Below are 10,742 nucleotides of genomic sequence, written 5' to 3' on the forward strand. Positions count from 1 at the left end.
GCCATTGCTTACACCGCAAGGTTCTACGTTTCTTCCTCAAAAGTTTCTTTTTTGCAGCACACAGAGCAACTACACCCACAGTAGAGTCTCCTGACAAAGTACATCATCGGCAGACATCCTGCTGTTGAAAGTTGAACTGCGAGAACAAGTGAGCAGTGTTGCAGTACAGTTTGGCCGCTATTAATTTTTTTCAGCACCACTACTGCATCACGTAGCTGAGACATGATGGCATAGTGTGTACCATGCTTTAGATGGATGCGTTGAAAAACGAGTTTTTCAACACGAAGCCGCATCACCAACGTGTTGTTGGATTGGAGCCATTTCATTACTCAACTTAGTGTTGCACCATCATTCAGAGGGGAAGGACGGCCGCTCTCCACCACCCACCAAACCCCTTGAGTGGACAAGGACTAACACAATACATTTTATTGAATTACTGAAGGAACATCCATCTGTTTGGAACATCAAATGCAAGCATTACAAGATGAGAAACATCAGGCGTGCAAGCTTGGAAACCATAAAATCAGAGTTATCGAGTTTTGTAAACTGTACACTGCGGAATGAAGACATTATTAAAAACCTGCACACCCTGAAGACACAATTCTACAGGGAAATGTCTGCAATCAAATCATCTACACTCCAAAGTTATGGTGTTTTGATGAACTGCGTTTCCTGTAATAAAAAAATATTTGTGTACTTTGTACCTATATTTGAACCTTGCTTTCAAATAATCATCCCTATGGACATTATAGATGGCTTCACAGGTTTTGGGGATGATTAGACCGAGGCTCTGTTTTGAAATCCTGGTTGAATATTGAAGGCTTGCATATGATCCTCCAGCTGCAAGAACGAGCTCCTGGTGATATGCTGTCTCGAAAGCTGGTGTCCTGCTTACAAATGTATGGTTCAGTTTTTTCCAACAATTTATAAAATGCAAGGATTGGCATTGTTGTGTAATTCAGTCTGTTGGATTTGCGACTTGTAGCCCCAAAAATATTTCATTGAAGCTTCCCTTCAGAGGTCGCCGAGAAAGCCATTGCTTACACCACAAGATTCTACGTTTCTTCCTCAAAAGTTTCTTTTTTGAAGCACATAGAGCAACTACACCCCACAGTAGTCTCCTGGCAAAAAGTACATCATTGGCAGACATCCTGCCGTTGCAAGCTGAACTGCGAGAACAAGTGAGCAGTGTTGCAGTACCATAGCTGATACATGATAGCATAGTGTGTACCATGCTTTTGTATAGGGCTAACGGTGGGAAAGTAGTGCTTTGTGTATTGCTATGTTTCCTAGTTTTCTGGTCTATGCTGCGTCGTTCTGCCTTCGTCCATTCCACTACTCCAGAGCTGTATCTGATTACTGGTACTGTCCATGTGTTTATGGCTTTTATCATATTTCCGGCGTTGAGTTTTGACTTGAGTATCGCCTTAAGTCTGCATATATTCTTTTCTGATCGTGTCCTTCAGCTCTTGGTGTTTTATATTCTTTCCCTCTATTATTCCCAAGTATTTGAATCCTGTCTCATCTATGTGTTTGATGTTGTTCCAGTCTAGTAGCTTTATCCCTTCAGTCCTTTTTACTTTGTCCTTTTGTATGTTGACCAAGGCACATTTTTCTATTCCAAACTCCATCCTAATGTCCCCAGATACAATCCTTACAGTCTGGATTAGGGTATCTGTTTCCTTGATGCTCTTACCATACAGTTTGATGTTGCCCACGAACATCATATGGTTAATTTTGCTGCCTCTTTTCTTGAGTTGGTACCCAGCATCCATCTTCTGCAATACTTGTCATGAGAATAATGGCTAATACGAAGAGTGGTAGGGACAGTGAGTCGCCCTGGAAGATCCCTCTCCTGATATTAACCGCTGCTAGTCTTATTCCAGAGCTTGTAGGTATTGTATTCCAGTTCCGCATTGTATTTTTAGGAAGTTGATACTGTTTTCCTCTGTCCCATATATTTTCAGGCATTCTATTAGCCATGTGTGTGGTATCATAGTCAATCCATGCCATGCTTAGGTTGGTTTTCCTTCTCTTACTGTTCTTCATTACCATTTTGTCTATCAGGAGCTGGTCTTTAGTGTCCCTACACTTCTTTCTGCAGCCTTTCTGTTGGTGGGGGATAGTGTTTGTATCCTCTAGGTAGTTGTATAGCCTTTCACTGATGATACCTGTTAGTAACTTCCACATTATTGGTAGGGAGGTGATAGACCCGTAGTTACTGGCTATCACCTGCCTATCAATATTATTAGCACTGTTGTTGTTGTTGTTTGAGTTCAGTGTAACAAAGGTTTGCATTAGGATTATTGAGATATGTCACAGCTTGGCAAGTATTTCCAGCACAAGAAAACCTGCAAAAACGAAATTAATTGTTTAGTGAATATTTTAGTTCATCAAACGGAGGGCGTAAAGTGGTTAAACTGACAAAGGTTATCTGGCGTCGAGAATTAGACCGTGGTTTACTTGACATGGATACCAGGAAAAGTTGAAGTCTTTTGATATTACGAAATTTCTTAGGACAAATCCTTGATTTTTTTTGTATGGTGGGTTGCCTATCATCAGGATGATGACTGTGGAACAGGTCTTCTTGAGGATGATGTGCAATTGGAACCACAAAAGTTCAAGCGAAGATGCAACGCAATACTATCCTAAAGCAATCCTACTTGTTTGTTTGTATGGTGCTTTTACGTTGCATGGAACCAGTGGTTATTCAGCAACGGGACCAACGGCTTTACGTGACTTCCGAACCACGTCGAGAGTGAACTTCTATCACCAGAAACACACATCTCTCGCTCCTCAATGGAATGGCCGAGAATCGAGCAATCCTACTTGTGCTTTATGATATCCTATACCTACATTTTTATGTTTATCAATTGATCTGCTAATATGTTTTATGTCTTTTCTAATAGCCCACCTCTTCTTCCTGTATTTTCTAATACCTTTTGTTACGTCTTTCAAATGAACACCATATTCTTTGGAAGATTGAATTTCAAGTCTATGGCCCCTGTAAGCTTGTTCCGTATGAATAGGGTTCATCTTGTGAATATAATAATAATAATAATAATAATAATAATAATAATAATAATAATAATGGATACCGGCTCAAAAACTTCAAGGCCCTACACCCACGAATAGCAGAACAACTCCAGCATTGTATCTGAAATTACAATGCACCCAAATGGATGACCACAGGACGAACATCCTTAGTACAAAAAGACAAGAGTAAGTGAAATATAGCCAGTAACTACAGGCCTATCACCTGCCTACCAATAATGTGGAAGTTACTAACAGGTATCGTCAGTGAAAGGCTATACAACTACCTAGAGGGGACAAACACCATCCCCTACCAACAGAAAGGCTGCAGAAGGGAGTGTAGGGGCACAAAAGACCAGCTCCTGATAGACAAAAGGGTAATGAAGAACAGTAGGAGAAGGAAAACCAACCTAAGCATGGCATGGATAGACTATAAGAAAGCCTTCGACATGATACCACACACATGGCTAATAGAATGCCTGAAAATATATGGGGCAGAAGAAAACACCATCAGTATCCTCAAAAATACAATGCGCAACTGGAATACAATACTTACAAGCTCTGGAATAAGACTAGCAGAGGTTAATATCAGGAGAGGGATCTTCCAGGGCGACTCACTGTCCCCACTACTCTTCGTAGTAGCCATGATTCCCATGACAAAAATACTACAGAAGATGGATGCCGGGTACCAACTCAAGAAAAGAGGCAACAGAATCAATCATCTGATGTTCATGGACGACATCAAGCTGTATGGGAAGAGCATCAAGGAAATAGATACCCTAATCCAGACTGTAAGGATTGTATCTGGGGACACTAGGATGGAGTTGGAATAGAAAATGCGCCTTAGTCAACATACAAAAAGGCAAAGTAACGAGAACTGAAGGGATAAAGCTACCAGATGGGAGCAACATCAAACACATAGATGAGACAGGATACAAATACCTGGGAATAATGGAAGGAGTGGATATAAAACCAAGAGATGAAGGACACGATCAGGAAAGAATATATGCAGATACTCAAGGCGATACTCAAGTCAAAACTCAACGCCGGAAATATGATCAAAGCCATAAACACATGGCCAGTGCCAGTAATCAGATACAGCTCTGGAGTAGTGGAATGGACGAAGGCAGAACTCTGCAGCATAGATCAGAAAACCAGGAAACATATGACAATACACAAAGCACTACACCCAAGAGCAAATACGGACAGACTATACATAACATGAAAGGAAGGAGGGGAGGGAGAGGGACTAAATATAGAGGACTGCGTCAACATCGAGAACAGAGCACTGGGGCAATATCTGAAAACCAGCGAAGACGAGTGGCTAAAGAGTGCATGGGAAGAAGGACTAATAAAAGTAGACGAAGACCCAGAAATATACAAAGACATGAGAATGACAAACAGAACAGAGGACTGGCACAACAAACCAATGCACTGACAATACATGAGACAGACTAAAGAACTAGCCAGCGATGACACATGGCAATGGCTACAGAGGGGAGAGCTAAAGAAGGAAACTTAAGGAATGATAACAGCGGCAAAAGATTAGGCCCTAAGAACCAGATATGTTCAAAGAACGATAGATGGAAATAACATCTCTCCCATATGTAGGAAGTGCAATACGAAAAATGAAACCATAAACCACATAGCAAGCGAATGCTCGGCACTTGCACAGAACCAGTACAAAAAGAGGCATGATTCAGTGGCAAAAGCCCTCCACTGGAGCCTGTGCAAGATATATCAGCTACCTTGCAGTAATAAGTGGTACAAGCACCAACCTGAGGAGTGATAGAAAACGATCAGGCAAAGTTCCTCTGGGACTATGGTATCAGAACAGATAGGGTGATACGTGCAAATAGACCAGACGTGACGTTGATTGACAAAGTCAAGAAGAAAGTATCACTCACTGATGTCGCAATACCATGGGACACCAGAGTTGAAGAGAAAGAGAGGGAAAAAATGGATAAGTATCAAGATCTGAAAATAGAAATATGAAGGATATGGGATATGCCAGTGGAAATTGTACCCATAATCATAGGAGCACTAGGCACGATCCCAAGATCCCTGAAAAGGAATCTAGAAAAACTACAGGCTGAAGTAGCTCCAGGACTCATGCAAAAGAGTGTGATCCTAGAAACGGCGCACATAGTAAGAAAAGTGATGGACTCCTAAGGAGGCAGGATGCAACCCGGAACCCCACACTATAAATACCACCCAGTCGAATTGGAGGACTGTGATAAAGCAAAAAAAAAATAGATAATAATAATAATAATGATAATAATAATCTTATAATCTCATCAACCATTAAAATGGTGAAGAAATCAATAAGGATATCAGGGTAAATATATATATTGAAAATATATATGAAAAGAGAGCTTTCATGAACCTGCTCGACATGGAAAATCGAGCAGGTTATCGAAAGTTCTCGTTATGTATACTATATGTTTCTAATATATTTTCTGTATATATACTTTCACTGATATCTTTATTGATTTCCTCACTACTTTAGTGGTTCATGAGGCTATAAATTATATATATATATATATATATATATATATATATATATATATATATACACATATATATATATATACACACACACACACACACATATATATATATACAATTATATAGTATAATATAATATATATATATATAGATATATACATTTAATTATATATGTAATATAATATATAATAATATACTATATATATATATAATAATATATTAATATATATATATATATAAATGGAATAATTATTTTTGAAACTACAATAATAAATGCAAGGGATAATAGGTGGGGCAATTTCAAAGAATTCTTTCAAAATTAAATACATTAGTGCCCAGCACCAAATTTAAAGTTGAATGGGAAGAAGGCAACAAAATTCTTTTCTTGATGTTTCAATAATTAGACACCCGACAGAATACGAATTTTCCAAGTGAACTGAAAAAGCGATTTCATAAAACGAACACAATCTTCTACCATCCTCCTCAAAACAGGACCAGCGAGACACCTAACAACAAAATAAAAACTAAAATCCCACACCTAGACAGGATTAAGACATTGATACAGCGACTCTGAAACCCTAACCCTTTTGCTTTTACCCACCCAAATACCTTAGCTAAATCCCTGATTAACATCCAACAAAATCCAATTCCCAAAAACACAGGGGTATGAAATCGCGTGCATTAATTGCGATCAAATTTACATTGGCTTTATAGAAAAATCAGTCCTCCAGAGATTAATAAAACATAAACGTTCAGTTAAGTATGGACAACAGAGCTAAGCTGTTTTTAACCACAGAATAAACTGGAATTTGTCGCGTATAATTTATAGCAGCAATTGTTGGCTCGAAAGCCAGATGATGGAAGCAGCTTTGATAAAAGAGAGAAACACGATGAATATCTCAAAGGGTGGTTGGGATTCAGATAATATCGATGAAATCTCCCTCCAATCAGCGATTAAGAAGATTAAAGAGAAATTGTCAACTGGGGTGACTTAAACGGGTGACCCGTGGACCTCTTGGTATGAATATCGCTTTTTCTGTAGCTTTTCTCATTCATTACCTTCCTGAAGAGAGAGACATTTTATATATTATATACATAATATATAAAATGAAAACAGCCCATTAAAACGCCAAGATGTAGAAAGTAAATAGCACATTTGGGAGACCACCTGTCTCTCTCTTCAGGAAGGTAATAAATGAGAAAAGCTACAGAAAAAGCGATATTCATACCAAGAGGTCCACGGGTCACCCGTTTAAGTCACCCCAGTTGACAATTTCTCTTTAATCTTCTTAATCGCTGATTGGAGGGAGATTTCATCGATATTATCTGAATCCCAACCACCCTTTGAGATATTCATCGTGTTTCTCTCTTTTATCAAAGCTGCTTCCATCATCTGGCTTTCGAGCCAACAATTGCTGCTATAAATTATATGTGACAAATTCCAGTTTATTCTGTGGTTAAAAACAGCTTAGCTCTGTTGTCCATACTTAACTGAACGTTTATGTTTTATTAATCTCTGGAGGACTGATTTTTCTATAAAGCCAATGTAAATTTGATCGCAATTAATGCACGCGATTTCATACCCCTGTGTTTTTGGGAATTGGATTTTGTTGGATGTTAATCAGGGATTTAGCTAAGGTATTTGGGTGGGTAAAAGCAAAAGGGTTAGGGTTTCAGAGTCGCTGTATCAATGTCTTAATCCTGTCTAGGTGTGGGATTTTAGTTTTTATTTTGTTGTTAGGTGTCTCGCTGGTCCTGTTTTGAGGAGGATGGTAGAAGATTGTGTTCGTTTTATGAATCGCTTTTTCAGTTACTTGGAAAATTCGTATTCTGTCGGGTGTCTAATTATTGAAACATCAAGAAAAGAATTTTGTTGCCTTCTTCCCATTCAACTTTAAATTTGGTGCTGGGTACTAATGTATTTAATTTTGAAAGAATTCTTTGAAATTGCCCCACCTATTATCCCAAAACGTTAGGATTTCATATAAATATCTCATCCACAGCATGTGTTTAGGTTTTATTGCATTTATTATTGTAGTTTCAAAATATTCCATTTATTAGTTTTAAACCTTTGGTTATCCTTTGCCCTCATGCCTGCCAGACCGGAAAAATAATCTAGATTTCATAACTGCTTTCGATAAATTCATATCTGACAAATAACTACAACAGTGAATAGATATGTTTAAAAGACATTTTACTAAATGCATTAACTGACCTCGATAAGAAATACCCTGTCCCACGTAGATTTATGATAGCTATCCGCTTGCTACAAAAGTTAGATGTTATAATAAGTAGATCTGACAAAGACGGCAAAATCGTGATCAACGACTTAAACCTCAACAAAATCAACCAACTCCTTAGTGACACTAACACTTATGACAAATTGACGAAATATTCCCTCCAGAATGTCCCCGCAGAATATTTTTTTTTTTTTTTTTTTTTTACAAAAGTAAGATTACCAAATTGCTAAAGACAACAAGAGCACTGGAGAAATTTGAAGTCATTAACCCAAAACTACCTTACTTTTATGGCCTTCCCAAAACTCACAAAGATTATCTTCCATTCAGACCTATCATCTCATTGTGCCGGCGCTTTCAGTTATAAAATTTCTTAATGGTTAGCTGGCCTCCTAAGAAAAGGCACATTTTCTCCCAGTCACATTAAACTTTCTGAAGATTTCTGTCATAAATTCAGAGAAGCTCATAGACCACTTCACAACATGAAACTTTTAAGCCTAGATGTAGATTCCGTATTCACTAAAGTACCAAACAGTACAGGACGTTCTACAATTTTTGAGGGAAAAATGAGCCCCCTTATTCGGATCATATCCCACTAGCCCTAGATGAAATATTAAAGTTGGTTGAATTATGTGTATCTAATAACTTCTTTTCATTCAGGGAGCCATTCTATAAAAAAAAATTCGGGTGTAGTATGGGTAGCTCTCTAGGTCTTGTTTTAGTTAATTTATACATGCAATATTCTGAAATACAATAATAAATGCAATAAAACCCAAAATCATGCTGTGGATGAGATATGTAGATGATATAACATATTAGGATAACAGGTGGGGCAATTTCAACGAATTTCTTTCAAAATTAAATGCATTAGTGCCTAGCATCCAATTTAAAGTTGACGAATAATAATTATTAGCTTTATAACAAAAACACATAATTGCCACAATTTACGGCGCACTTAATACGGTATACGTTTTTCAGATTGTAGCTTTTCCACAAACCTTAACCATGGTAAAACAAGGGTGTTTTTTGTAGTTCGACTATTGAGCAGTCCATACTATTTTAGTAATTCTCTCTCTCTCTCTCCTCTAAATCAGGAATAAGTGAGTCACGTTTATGAATGAAAATGGAAATAGAATGTGATTTTCATCGTCAATGCCGAAAAGTATAAGATTTTTAGATGGATAATTTTTATGTAGGGAATCAGGATATCTGGAATTGTCTCGTGCACTGATGACTGCTGTGTCCCAATGGAATTCCTCCACCAGTATTTAATCTAATAAAGGAATTCATCTGAAATTCTATTTCAAAGAAGAATAACTACCGACAGAGATGTACTCATATACATATTCATTCACATAAGCTTCGTTACTACAAAATATTACACAGTTCCAGCTGCCTTCCTTAAGGTGAGTTCACACTAGGCTTCACCCCACAGTGCATACTTACGTATGCACTATGGGGTGAAGCATAGTGTAAACTGACCTTTACATGTGATTCACCCATTCCTAATTTAGTGGAGAGAGAGAGAGAGAGAGAGAGAGAGAGAGAGAGAGAGAGAGAGAGAGAGAGAGAGAGAGAGAGCATGGCTCCCCGATAATAATTTTCTTACTTGTTCAATACAGTTTTCTAAAGTTACATTAGACTGTATTTACCTAAATGTGAACTACCAAGAAATACCGGATTTGTTTGTTGCTCCGCAAATCAACTGACGTACCTTGTGATATTTTAAGTTCTTGGGAGCCTTCAATTTTCATTTCGAATGACTGACTTATCTCTTGATAGACTTTTCACTGTTATTCACTAGATCGTTTGAAGTTAGTCGTGGAATTAGTTACCGCGTGACCGATCTCTTTAACTTAATATTTGCTTTGTTTGAGTCTTAAACGTTAAGAAATCCGTGGATCCGTTTCTTTTACAACTTTTGTGCGATTCAATCTTCAAAATCTTTATTGCCAACTATGATCTTCCTAGAAATCTGCATTTTCCTGACATTTCCGACCATAAATGCTTTTTATTTATTATCTCATAACTGACATTTTGTGGATTACACTAGCTGCTAGTCAAAAGACCAGGAAGCTGGTATCTACTGCGAAAGTGTGCAAATGTGTTTAATGATTTATGAAATTTAGGCTGTCATACAGGGGCGGTTTCGGTCGGAGTGGTTGGACACTTAGATAAATGGATCTAGAAAATGAAAGGAATGAAGTACAAGGGCCTAAATGTGTAACAGGGATATAACCTCACAATTGAGCTAAGAATACTTAAGAGAGGTTAGAAAGAGAATCTGTAGAAAGGAAGTGGGAATGGAGGTAAATTAAAAAAAGCTAAAACAGCGATTGCAGCTAAGAGCTGAAGAGGAGCTGCAAACACCCTCTTGCAATGACAATAGAGCACTGAGGTTTGGCATCTCTGGAATGAGTGAGAATATAATGATCTATACGGAGAAGGTAATAATTGTTCCGCGGTATAAAATGAAAGAAAAAAAAAAAGATTATGAGGATCATACGAGCATAGCATAACTAACTAAGCCTATATAGGACGTTGTACATTATAGTTTTAATGGCGAAATTAAAATATAAAAAAGCTTTTATGACAACGGGGCTTGCGTTACGTTTCCATTAATATTTAGTGATAGTACAGATGGGAAGATGACAGCTTTCACGATGAAGACAGATATAGGTATAGAGTTGTTACAGAAAGGGTCTATGAATGAAGTATGGGGCGGCAATGATACAGAGACTGGTGCGAAAGTTTTCAAGCGTTTTGTAGGAGTGAAGAATCTTACGTTTAAAGCCAAACCAAGAAGGTGGGGCAACGTTAATGATTGCTGGCGACAAATTGGTAGTGGTTGATTTGTAAAGACATTAAGAAAAGACGTGATGAAATAAGAGACTCCTTAACGGCGGTGAAGTTCAGATACTGTTTGTAAATGCAAGAAAAAGATGTTATGCTGGGAGATTTAAT

Source organism: Macrobrachium nipponense, chromosome 3 (genome assembly GCF_015104395.2).
Source record: "Macrobrachium nipponense isolate FS-2020 chromosome 3, ASM1510439v2, whole genome shotgun sequence".
Lineage (NCBI taxonomy): Eukaryota > Metazoa > Arthropoda > Malacostraca > Decapoda > Palaemonidae > Macrobrachium > Macrobrachium nipponense.